This window comes from Cryptomeria japonica, chromosome 5 (genome assembly GCF_030272615.1).
Source record: "Cryptomeria japonica chromosome 5, Sugi_1.0, whole genome shotgun sequence".
In the NCBI taxonomy this organism is placed as follows: domain Eukaryota; kingdom Viridiplantae; phylum Streptophyta; class Pinopsida; order Cupressales; family Cupressaceae; genus Cryptomeria; species Cryptomeria japonica.
In genome coordinates, this window is record NC_081409.1 from 284170124 (window position 1) to 284180713 (window position 10590).

The following is a 10590-nucleotide window of genomic DNA, read 5'->3' on the forward strand; positions in this document are numbered from 1 at the left end:
TTCTTTGAGTCAATGTGTCATCACACCTCGCTTCAAAGAGGGGCAAAATGTAGACACTTAAAAATAATTTTTTAAATTATTTTTAATTCCTCACATAATTAATTAATTAATTATGTTAATTATAATTATTCTCAATATTAATTAAATATAATTAATATTGTCACTATAGCATATGATTTATTTTATAAATCAATCCCTTTCTTTATTCTTCTAAAAAATCAAATCCTCACAAATCTTCCTCTTAGCTAATTAATTTCAATTAATTAGTTAACCTACATGATTCCTACAAATCATCTTCTTAATTCATCATTAACCTAATAAATTCTTCTAGAAACTCCCTAAACTCACTTAACATTATTCTTCTAATTTTTTATTCCCTCCACTCATTCTCTCTCCTAGTCAAATTCTCCTACAAATATAAATCCCACCTAACATTTCCTCTAATCCCCCTCCTAATGAGTCGTTAAAGGCTAATCATCATGATTAGCCACAAAGTCAACTCTTTGTCCTTTCATCCAGCCACTAGCTTTAAATGCTCTTTTTCTAGATGAATATAAGATTTTTGAAATCTCACATTCCTCTAGGCATTTCTCTCTCCCAAGGAATTTTTAATTCCTTTTTATTCTTCTAATCCCCATAATATCCATTTTTGGAGAATTTTTAATTCCTCCAATGCATATTGTAGAGTGTGGAGATACGAAATGCCTTTAGGGCATATTTCTTGGTCTCCACACCCTCTGTTGGAGCTTGTGTGAGCTCACAAGTAAATCGTAGCCCTTCATCTTGAATTCATCCTAGCCATTCATTTTCCTCTACTCTTCCTATAAAATAGGGCTCCATCCCTTCATTCAGGACATCTTGAAATCCAGTAAGCTTATGCCGCCCTTTTGAACCCAAGAAATCATCTTGGCAAATTAATCATCTCATCCTTACCATTCATCCTTATCATTTGTGCACAATATTGGAGATCCATCCACATCCGACAATCAAAGGAGCACATCAAGTGGAGCATTATCAAGGGGCGCCTTCACTTCATCAAGCTCAATCCAAAGGAGAAGGTAAAATAGCAAGGTGAAATGGTCTTTTAATGATATTTTAGCATTCTGCATGTTTATTTCGTTATGTTTTGATCAATTTACCTTTCAAATCTGCTTTTCCCTCTTTAGGATTGTTTCTTTATTGTTGTGAATTAAGAATCGAACCCTTGACTAATAATGTTAAAGTAGTTTGAACCATCAACTGTCAGGGTTTTCCACCTTTAAGTTGTTTTCCATGGGTGTCTTACGGGGGATCTAGAAGTTGGGCTATGATCTTAGGTCTTGATTGTCAGTGATATCATGTTCATATTTATGTATGAGCTTTATTTATGGATATATATGGTGGCTTAAATGTTGGAAAGTGACATTGTTTCGATGATATTATATGCATGGAGATCACTTAGGGGTTGTCATTGATGGAAACTCAACTTAGTAATCCTATCTAGTACCTGTAATTTTGATCTGCCAGAAGTCATATTGAATTTAGGCATTAGTTCGATAGAGTATGAATAGGGTGTCCAGATTTAGCAAGAACAACTCATTTCTAGTGATGCAATTTTGGTTGTGGTGATTGGGATAGTTGATTGGTTGTTTAAGTCAGATCATCTTGTAATTCTAACCTCTGGTGTTGATTCTAGTGCATGATTCTTGGTCCGATATCCAGTGATTCTAGAAGAGAAGAGCCATTATATGTACAAGCTGGCTAATGTGTATTACAAAACTAAAGGAATGATTTTGGTGAATAGTGTTGTGTTCAAGGAGTTTGTGCAATGGCGTCTAAAGCTTGTGATCACATGTTTTAGGTCCTGTATATGGATTTTTGGTGGATTGAGCTGACATGAGACTACACGTTTCATATTTTGCCATTTTGTGTAGCTGACTGATGGAGATCTATTTTGGTGGTGCAGATATATAAGATCATTTTGGATGATCATTTTAGATGATGGTGGATATGTGAAATCATTTTTGGTGCGATTGAGCATAGTTTCATGTGCGCATCTTGAGTTTTGGTGATTTGGTATTTGGCAGCAAAGTAGAACAAAGCCGTTTCTTAGAGTAGTGGCAGTGGATCATTTTGAGCTTAACATAATTGATTCAAGGCATTTGTACATGTTATATTCCAGTTCAGCTATTGTATTTTCTTATATATATCTCATTTGTAGGATAATGAGTCCTCTGGGGTTGCAACCCTATTTTGTAGTTGAGCAGTGAGCTCTAGGTAGCGAGCCTGGATGCAAGTGCATCTCACCTTTGTAATATTGCTTTACTACTGGCCATAGTATAATAATATTGTGGGTACTCAATTCTACCATCATTTTTCCCTTTCTGGGTTTCCACATAAAAATTATGGTGTTATGGTTGTGTGGTTATTTGCTTTGTGTTTTTGCATTATAGTCTTTGTTCTTTGCATCGGGTGCTTAAAGAATCAGTTTAATAAATTAGTAAATTGTATAACACTAATTCACTCCCCTCTCAATTTTTATTGATTCCAACAATTGATATTGGAACCTTGTATCTTTGAAGAATCCTAATAGCTTGGGGAAGATCCGAAAGATTGGATCAATGGACTCTAGTTTGCAGAGACAACTTAATGTGGCCCTTGAAGATCTCGATGCATCAAGAAAAGAAGTGAGTTCCCTAAATGCAGTTGGAGATTTCATTGAGACATTAAAAGATCAACTAAGTACTTATAGAGAAAAGAAAAAGGAGTGTATGGATAAGTTAAAGGAGAAAGAAGAACAAAGTATTGACAATCAAGTCTTACAAGACAAGATAGATGAATGTGAGAAGTTGGCCAGGGAGATTGTAGGTTTGAAGAATGGGATGCAATGTATTGTAATGAAGCTCACAAAGGAGATTTAAGACTGGAAGAATAATGACGAAACCTTGACTCGGTCATTGAAGGACATATTTGATGAATGTTGCAGTTTGACATATGAGAATGATCAGTTGAAGCTTGAATTGGTGCAAACAAAGAATGATGGGAAAGAACTTGAAAGGGAGATCATATTTCTAAGTGATGAACTGACTACTGCAAATGAGTATAAATAAAAATTTAAAACTAGTTCAGCCTGGTTGGATGAAATGCTAGAAAGTCAGAGACATGGGAAAGACATGTGAGGACTTGGATTTGAGAAAGGAGATTCCTTTGGTTTTGGTCAAAGAAATCATCAATAAAAGAACAAGACACCTCCCATAAGACAATCTAATGCCTATAAATTCAATGGTAACTGTTTTGTTTGTGGTAAATTTGGTCATATGACAAGTCAATGCAGAAGTAGGATGGACAATTGTACTACCTTTACTGGTCAATGCTTCATATGCAACAACTTTGGTCATAAGTCAAACATGTGCAGAACAGTGATAAATAACTTTCAAAACAAGAGATTCTATGCTTGTGGGATGTTTGGACATATATCTAACCAATGCAAGATGAGACCAAATTAGATGAACTTCAAGCCTATACAAAAGAATTTTGTTTGTCATGCATGTAACAAACATGGTCATATTGCAAGATATTGCAAAAGCTTCGGTAGAACATAATAAATTAAATGAAAAGGGAAAAGATAAGGTAGAAGATATCAGAGATCAACATAAGAAGATGTGGGTGAAAAAGGAATATTCAAATTGCAAAATGGCTCCACACCTGAATCCATTGCTAGGACCTCATCTAGTAACCAGGGCATTTTTGCCTTAGGGGAAGATTATCATGTAGATATTTAGAACCCCCTTGCAGAGATCTATTACTGATCAAGGATGGTTACAGATGATGGAGATCAGTTATGCCATCGATAACCAGAAGATTTTATGGTGGTCTCATAATCCGGTGAATGAAATGATGAAAAACAATGTATCCGGAAGACTTTAGGGTTGTTCATTTATTACAACTAGAAATTAGGCTTTTGATGGATAAAAAGGCATTTCAATAGTTCATTCTTCCCAATATAAACAAAAGAGAAGAGTAGAGAAGTAGAATGAAAGAGATTCCAAAGCGAAATTTGAGCTTGTGATGATCCAACAAAGATTTCTTGCATCCAGTTGTGATTAAAAAGGTATCATCGATTTTCAAAGCAATCAGTTCATACCCTAAATCAGAATGGCATCATCTTCTGGCATTGTAACTCTACTTGTTAACATCACTAAAAGAGCTAGGCCTATTTTCAAGAAACATTCATTTAAGTTTGTAGAAGATGATCCAAATGGTGCATTTTCTTCTGTGTCGTATGAAGTTTTACACAATGAAAATATTAGGGCTTACATACACTGCAATATTGAGGAATTGAGAAATTCAGATATGCTATCCCTGTACACACAACACATGGTTGATGAATTTGGTAACCTGAAATCAGATTTTAAGAATTTGGAGGAAAATGATTTCATTTAGTTTGTTCATTTCTTGGTATTTGATGAGCTCAAATGGGTGATATACATTCTAAGCTGAATCGATGATGAATTCCTATGGATAGACAAACCCTATAAGATCACAAAGAAGGCTATTCAAGTAATGACCTATCTAAATGCTATCGATGAAGTCCCTACCCTACAGAATGTGAAGAACACCACTGTAATGGAGATAACCAGTTCAAAACACGATAATAGATCAATGACTATAAATGATATAGTGGAATTTGATGTCAAATTTGTATCCATAGTTATCGGTTATAAAGTGTATCAGTCAAGCAGGAAAAATTTAGTATCTGGTAGAACAATTTATGCAGCTTATCAGTTTCTTAAAGAAAACAAGAAGTATGATTTGTGCACAGTGCTTCTAAATGAACTAATAAGCAATAATAAGAAGATCAAGCAAGATAAGAAACATATATTTAAATACAGTCGTTTGATCATTTTCCTAGCATCGTATTTCTTAAATGAGATCCTTGAGATTGGAAAGGTTCAATGGGCCTTTGACAAACTGGTAGAAGTGCAAATCAAAGAAGGTTCATAGAGTGTTGGTAATGTAGTTACACAAAAATATGCCTTATGAGGTTAATTCAAAAAATTTTAGGAGCTGATGCAGGGAAGAGAAAGAATGCCAAAGGCTATCATTGAAAAACATGAAAACATAATATGCTTCATGGTGGACAAGGACCATTGCCACTTGGAAGTAGCTGAGCCTGGATAGTTTAGATCTTGTTGATGGGCTATGAGGTGGATAAAATCACTTTTAACACATATGCACAATACCTCCTTAGTAAGACGATGGATGAGAAGGAAGAAAGATTTGGGACTTTTAAAGAAAAAGACTTAAGCCTAGACAAGCAATTTACTGAATCTAGAAGGTAGAGAAAAGTGAGGTAGGAAGTTGAACAATTGGTAGAGCAGATGGGCATAACAAAAGAAGTTGTGCAGAGGGCTCGTGAGTAAAAAATATTGAAGGAGGAAGACATGGTGAAGCGATAGGCTAAATCGGTTCCCACTCCTTCCAAGCAAGCTAAGGATTAGCCAAGTAAGTCAGAACCTACCTTTAGTGCATAGAAAGCAACCCCTCCACCTAAACCTCAATCAACATCAACTGGTGGAGTAGAGAAGAGAAAGAAGGAGAAGCCGATGAGAAAGTATGTTGTTGTAGAAGAGGAAACCAACTCAGATGAAGAGGTTAGAGAATTAAAGAATACATCCACTTATGCTAGAGTGGTGAGAAAACCTCCCTCTGATGAAGCTCGTCATACAAAGATGACTAAAACTCAAAGTGAGCCATCTAGTAAAATGAGACCAAACAAGAAGTTGAAATCAAAGATAGATGAAGCTCTCAAGTTGAGTAAGCTTGAAGGTCCTTACACTATTCTACCTTCATTACAAAAGATTATAGACACAATAGTGAAAGAAGGAAATTTGAAAAACCTTTCTATATATTATGAGCATTCTAATGAAAATGTTCGGAGAGCTATTGAGGAAGCAGTTGTACATTATATGAACTCTTTTAGTAAAGCATTGATTGAGCTATCATCCATGATACCAAAATAATTATATGATATTTTGGATGCCCAGAGACACACAATTGGTTTAGAACATGAGAGGTTAAAAGAATATATCTTAGTAAAGCTATGTCCTGATGTGACAAATACTGAAATACAAAATTTTTTGGGAGTTGCTAAGGAAAACTTCCTGAGAAAACATAGAGTAAATAAATAATGTTCAGAAGAGTCAAAGAAGTATTTAAAGCTAAAGAGGGTATACTAAAGAAAATTTTGAAAGAAAATAACTATCAGATCAATCCAGAGAAGGAAGAATCCCAACCAGAAGGGCAATCAAGAAAAGATACTTCTCCTCCAGTAATTCATGTTTAGGTAGAAGTTTCTCATGAGAAACAATCTGTAAAGATTGATCCAGTAGAGAAAGAAATCATAGATGACACCATTGATAATCAAGCAATTGGGGACTCTGGTGATGCTGTGCAAAACCCTTCAGTTATGGAAGTGCACTCAGAGGAAGTAGCCAAGGAGATTGCATATTTGAAGAGGGCAGATGAGAAAATTGATGAAGAAGGTGATGTAGCAAAGGGTGCCACAGATGCTAGTGATAATGCTAAGAAAGATAAAGGAGAAGAAAAGGTTGAAGAGGTACCAATGATCATGGCAAGAGCCATTATTCCTAACAAAGGGAAGTAGATTGTTGTTGAATAAGATGAATTTTCTCATGGATTGACTAATTTGAGCACACTATCTCCCATACAAGCACTAAAGTTAGCCACCCTTTCTCAAATCAAAGTAAGCAAGGACTTACTTAATTAAGTCCACATCTAAAGAAAAATAGGTTATATCTCTGGCTACTCGAGTTTTGGAGAAAATTTTGCCTAACCTTAAGTAGGATTCTAGTGACACACCCTCTAGTAAGCTTAAGGGTATGTTAAACAAATTTGAAACAAATTTTGTATCATTGGAGAAAACAATAGATATAAGAGTTTTGAACAAATTTAATGAGATGAGACTCCAAACCATTTTGAAAATAATTGAGGCTGGTATGGAAGTTTTGAAATCTACGGTAAAGATTGTTTAGGATGCTTTAGATGAAGGTGGTAAGATCTTTGAGTCATGTCTCATTTTACCTAAATTTACAAAGGCAATATGAAGGGCAGTTAGCTGCAATTTCACAATCTTTTTGCCCTCTTTCAATTTTTTCTATTAGTTTTGAATCCAAAATTATGAATCTAATAGACACAATCAAGAGCTTGAGTGCAGAGGAGTGGTTAATAGGCAGAGTGGGAAAATTGAGGAGTCTAATTACTCCCTCATTAGATACTTTGCTTGGAGCACAACATGATGCACTAATTGCTTTGGGAAAAGATGTATCGACAGATCTTAAGGGTGTAGAAGTTAATGCATACATGTTTAGTGCCTTAATTAATGTTTTGGATTATTTCTTGAGAGGATGGAATGAGTATCTGAAGTCCTTGAAGGTAACTTATGTAGATATTTTCAAGTTTATGTAGATCATTGTACACATTCTTTTGTATATAAGTTTTTTGCAGATTCCTACCCTTTGCCATTGATGTCAAAGGGGGAGAGAGAGTAGTGAAAAATGGTGCACATTCTTAGGGGGAGTTAGTTGAGTGTACATATTTGCAAGTTAATTATACTTTTAGAATTTTGGAGAACTTGTCATTTTTCACAGTGTTGCCATCAATGCCAAAGGGGGAGACTATTGGCAAGAGACATTGTTTCGGTGATATTAGATGTATGGAGATCACTTAGGGGTTTTCATTGATGGAAAATTAGCTTAGTAATCCTATCCAGTACTTGTAATTTTGATCTACCAAAAGTCATATTGACTTTAGGCATTAGTCTGATAGAGTATGAACAAGGTGTACAGATTTAGTAAGCACAACTCATTTCCAGTGATGCAGTTTTGGTTGTGGTGATTGGGATAGTTGATTGGTTGTTTAAGTTAGATCATCTTGTAATTCTAGACTCCGGTCTTGATTTTGGTGCATGATTCTTGGTCTAGTATCCAGTGATTCCGAAAGAGTAGAGCCATTGTATGGACAAGTTGGGTAATGTGTATTGCTGAATGGAAGGGATGATTTCGGTGATTGGTGTTGTGTTTAGGAGTTTGTGTCATGGCGTGTGAATCTTGTGATCACACATTTTAGGTCGAGTATATAGATTTGTGGTGGATTGAGCCGACATGAGACTACACATTTTATATTTTATAGTTTTGGGAAGTCGACTTGATGGAGATCTATTTTGGTGTTGTGGATATATAAGATTAGCTTGGATCATTTTAGATGATGGTGGATATGAGAAATAATTTTTGGTGTGATTGAGTGCAGTTTCATGTGCTCATCTTGAGTTTTGGTGATCCAGTATTTGGAAGCATAGCAGAATAAAGCAGTTTCTCAAGGCAGTGGAAGTGGATCATTTTGCGGTGAACCATAACTGATTCAAGGCATTTGTAGATGCTATATTCTAGTCTAGATATTGTATTTTCTTACATATATCTCATTTACAGGACAGTGAGTCCTCTGGGGTTGCAACCCTATTTTTTAATTGAGCAGTGAGCTCTAATCAGTGAGCCTGAATCCAAGTGCATCCCACCTTTGTAATATTGTTTTACTACTATCCATAGTATAATAATATTGTGGGTACTCAATCCCACTATGGTTTTTCCCTTTCTAGGTTTCCACATAAAAAATTCGGTGTTATGGTTGTGTGGTTATTTGCTTTGTGTTTTTGCATTATAGTTTCTATTCTTTGCATTTGGTGGTTAAAGAATCGGTTTAATAAATTATTAAATTGTAGATTACTGATTCACCCCCCCTATCAGTGCTCATTGATTTGAACATTAACTATCTTTTGGTGTCATCTCGTTGTATTTCTTTGTTGGATTGATCCCTATGAACTTCGTTGTTGAGATATTGGTAATGATGTTTTGTGGATGCAACGTTGTTTCAAATTTCTATTGAGAGGCTCAATTGAATCATATTAATTTATGTTCATTTGATGATGATCCATGTTTCATCTTATGCTTTATTTTGGGTTTGAGTAGGCATAATAAGGGAGAGTGGCTCTCCATGGGGGTCGGGATCCAAAGTTATTGCTAGGATAACCCATTTGGAGAGTTATTTTAACAAGTGATAATGTTAATTAATGAATATGGGGGTTTAGGAAGAACTTCACATTAATTGAAAGATAATGATATTATCCCACTCATGGCCTAGAGTGCTTGTTTATGCTTAGGATGAGATTGGGAAGGCCTAGAATGGCTTGATCAACTGGCTTGTCTTCACAAAAGGTATGTTGGTTCCACATGAGTCTTGGATGGGGGTTGGGAGTCAAGAGAGACTACTAGGATAACCCAGGATGGGGGTCTATGGAGACTTATTGGGATAACCCAAGTTGACCTATGTGATGACACTCTTCCCTTGTGAACACTAGTGTCCCACTCTTGGGTTGTTGCTCATAAATCCTCTAGAGTTGTCCTTGTTATGTGTTGTCCAACATTATATTCCTTTCTTGTGGTTTTTATCTTGTGGATGTTGTAGTTACCTTAGATTGTTATATCTCTTTCTTATATAAATGTAGGTCATATGTTTGTCTCCTAGCCTAGGGGGTGGTCCTTTGGGTTCCACATGGTCGGGTGGTAGTTTTCTACTTCCATCGAGTATTTTTGATATATTCGATGTGTGTACTAGTTTTCTTCTTACTCTAGATATTTCCATTAGATATGGTTCACTATATAGATCAGAGGTAGTTTCATGCATTCATTATATTACTGTTATGTTATATGTATATCAATTGTAATCGTAATATTGGACATGCCTACTAGGCAGATAATGTAATTATGATAACATTTAAGTGATATGATCTTGTAGGATTTATGTTAGAAATAGTGATGTTAATATTTTGTAGTTTGAATTAAGTATATGTTAGTCATTTATCATTTTAGGAATTGTAGGAACATTTGGATTTGGGTCCTAAAATGAACCTAGACTTCAAAATTAAATGAATGCAATTATTTTCCTATCATATTATAATAAAATGAAAATGAATCTTCTAATTTGTGCGAGTATCTCATTAATGTTCATTTCTTAATGAATAGTTGATTTGATAATTATGATTAGATATAGATTCCTTAATGTTTTGTGAGTTGTTAAGTACTATCGTTAAGGAACCTTAGAGGCCATTTTAACATTATTTCTTCCACTTGTGCATATGAATTCATTGTATTATCTTTAATAGATCCTTGTATTAAATTATGCATTAAGATGTTTAAAAAAGAAAATCGTAACCTCTTAGTTGAGTTAGATTTGATAGATAGTTTGGGTTCCTTGGTGGGGTGTTACACATTCCTTCTTTTGTCATGTACATTCCTTTATTCCAAACTTCCAATTCATTATTAAACAAAAAATATTTCTTCTACAACTTGCACATTGCAAACAAGACCCCATATAAACCGTTTTGGAATATACCTTCTATTTATTTTCCTTACTCATTTAATTGGAATTTCATTCTCCTAATTTAATATTCAAACCTTTATTTCTTAAAAATATTTTACCTCATATCTAAGAGAAATTAGTATTTATATGCCACAATTCTCTTTTTAACCTAACTAG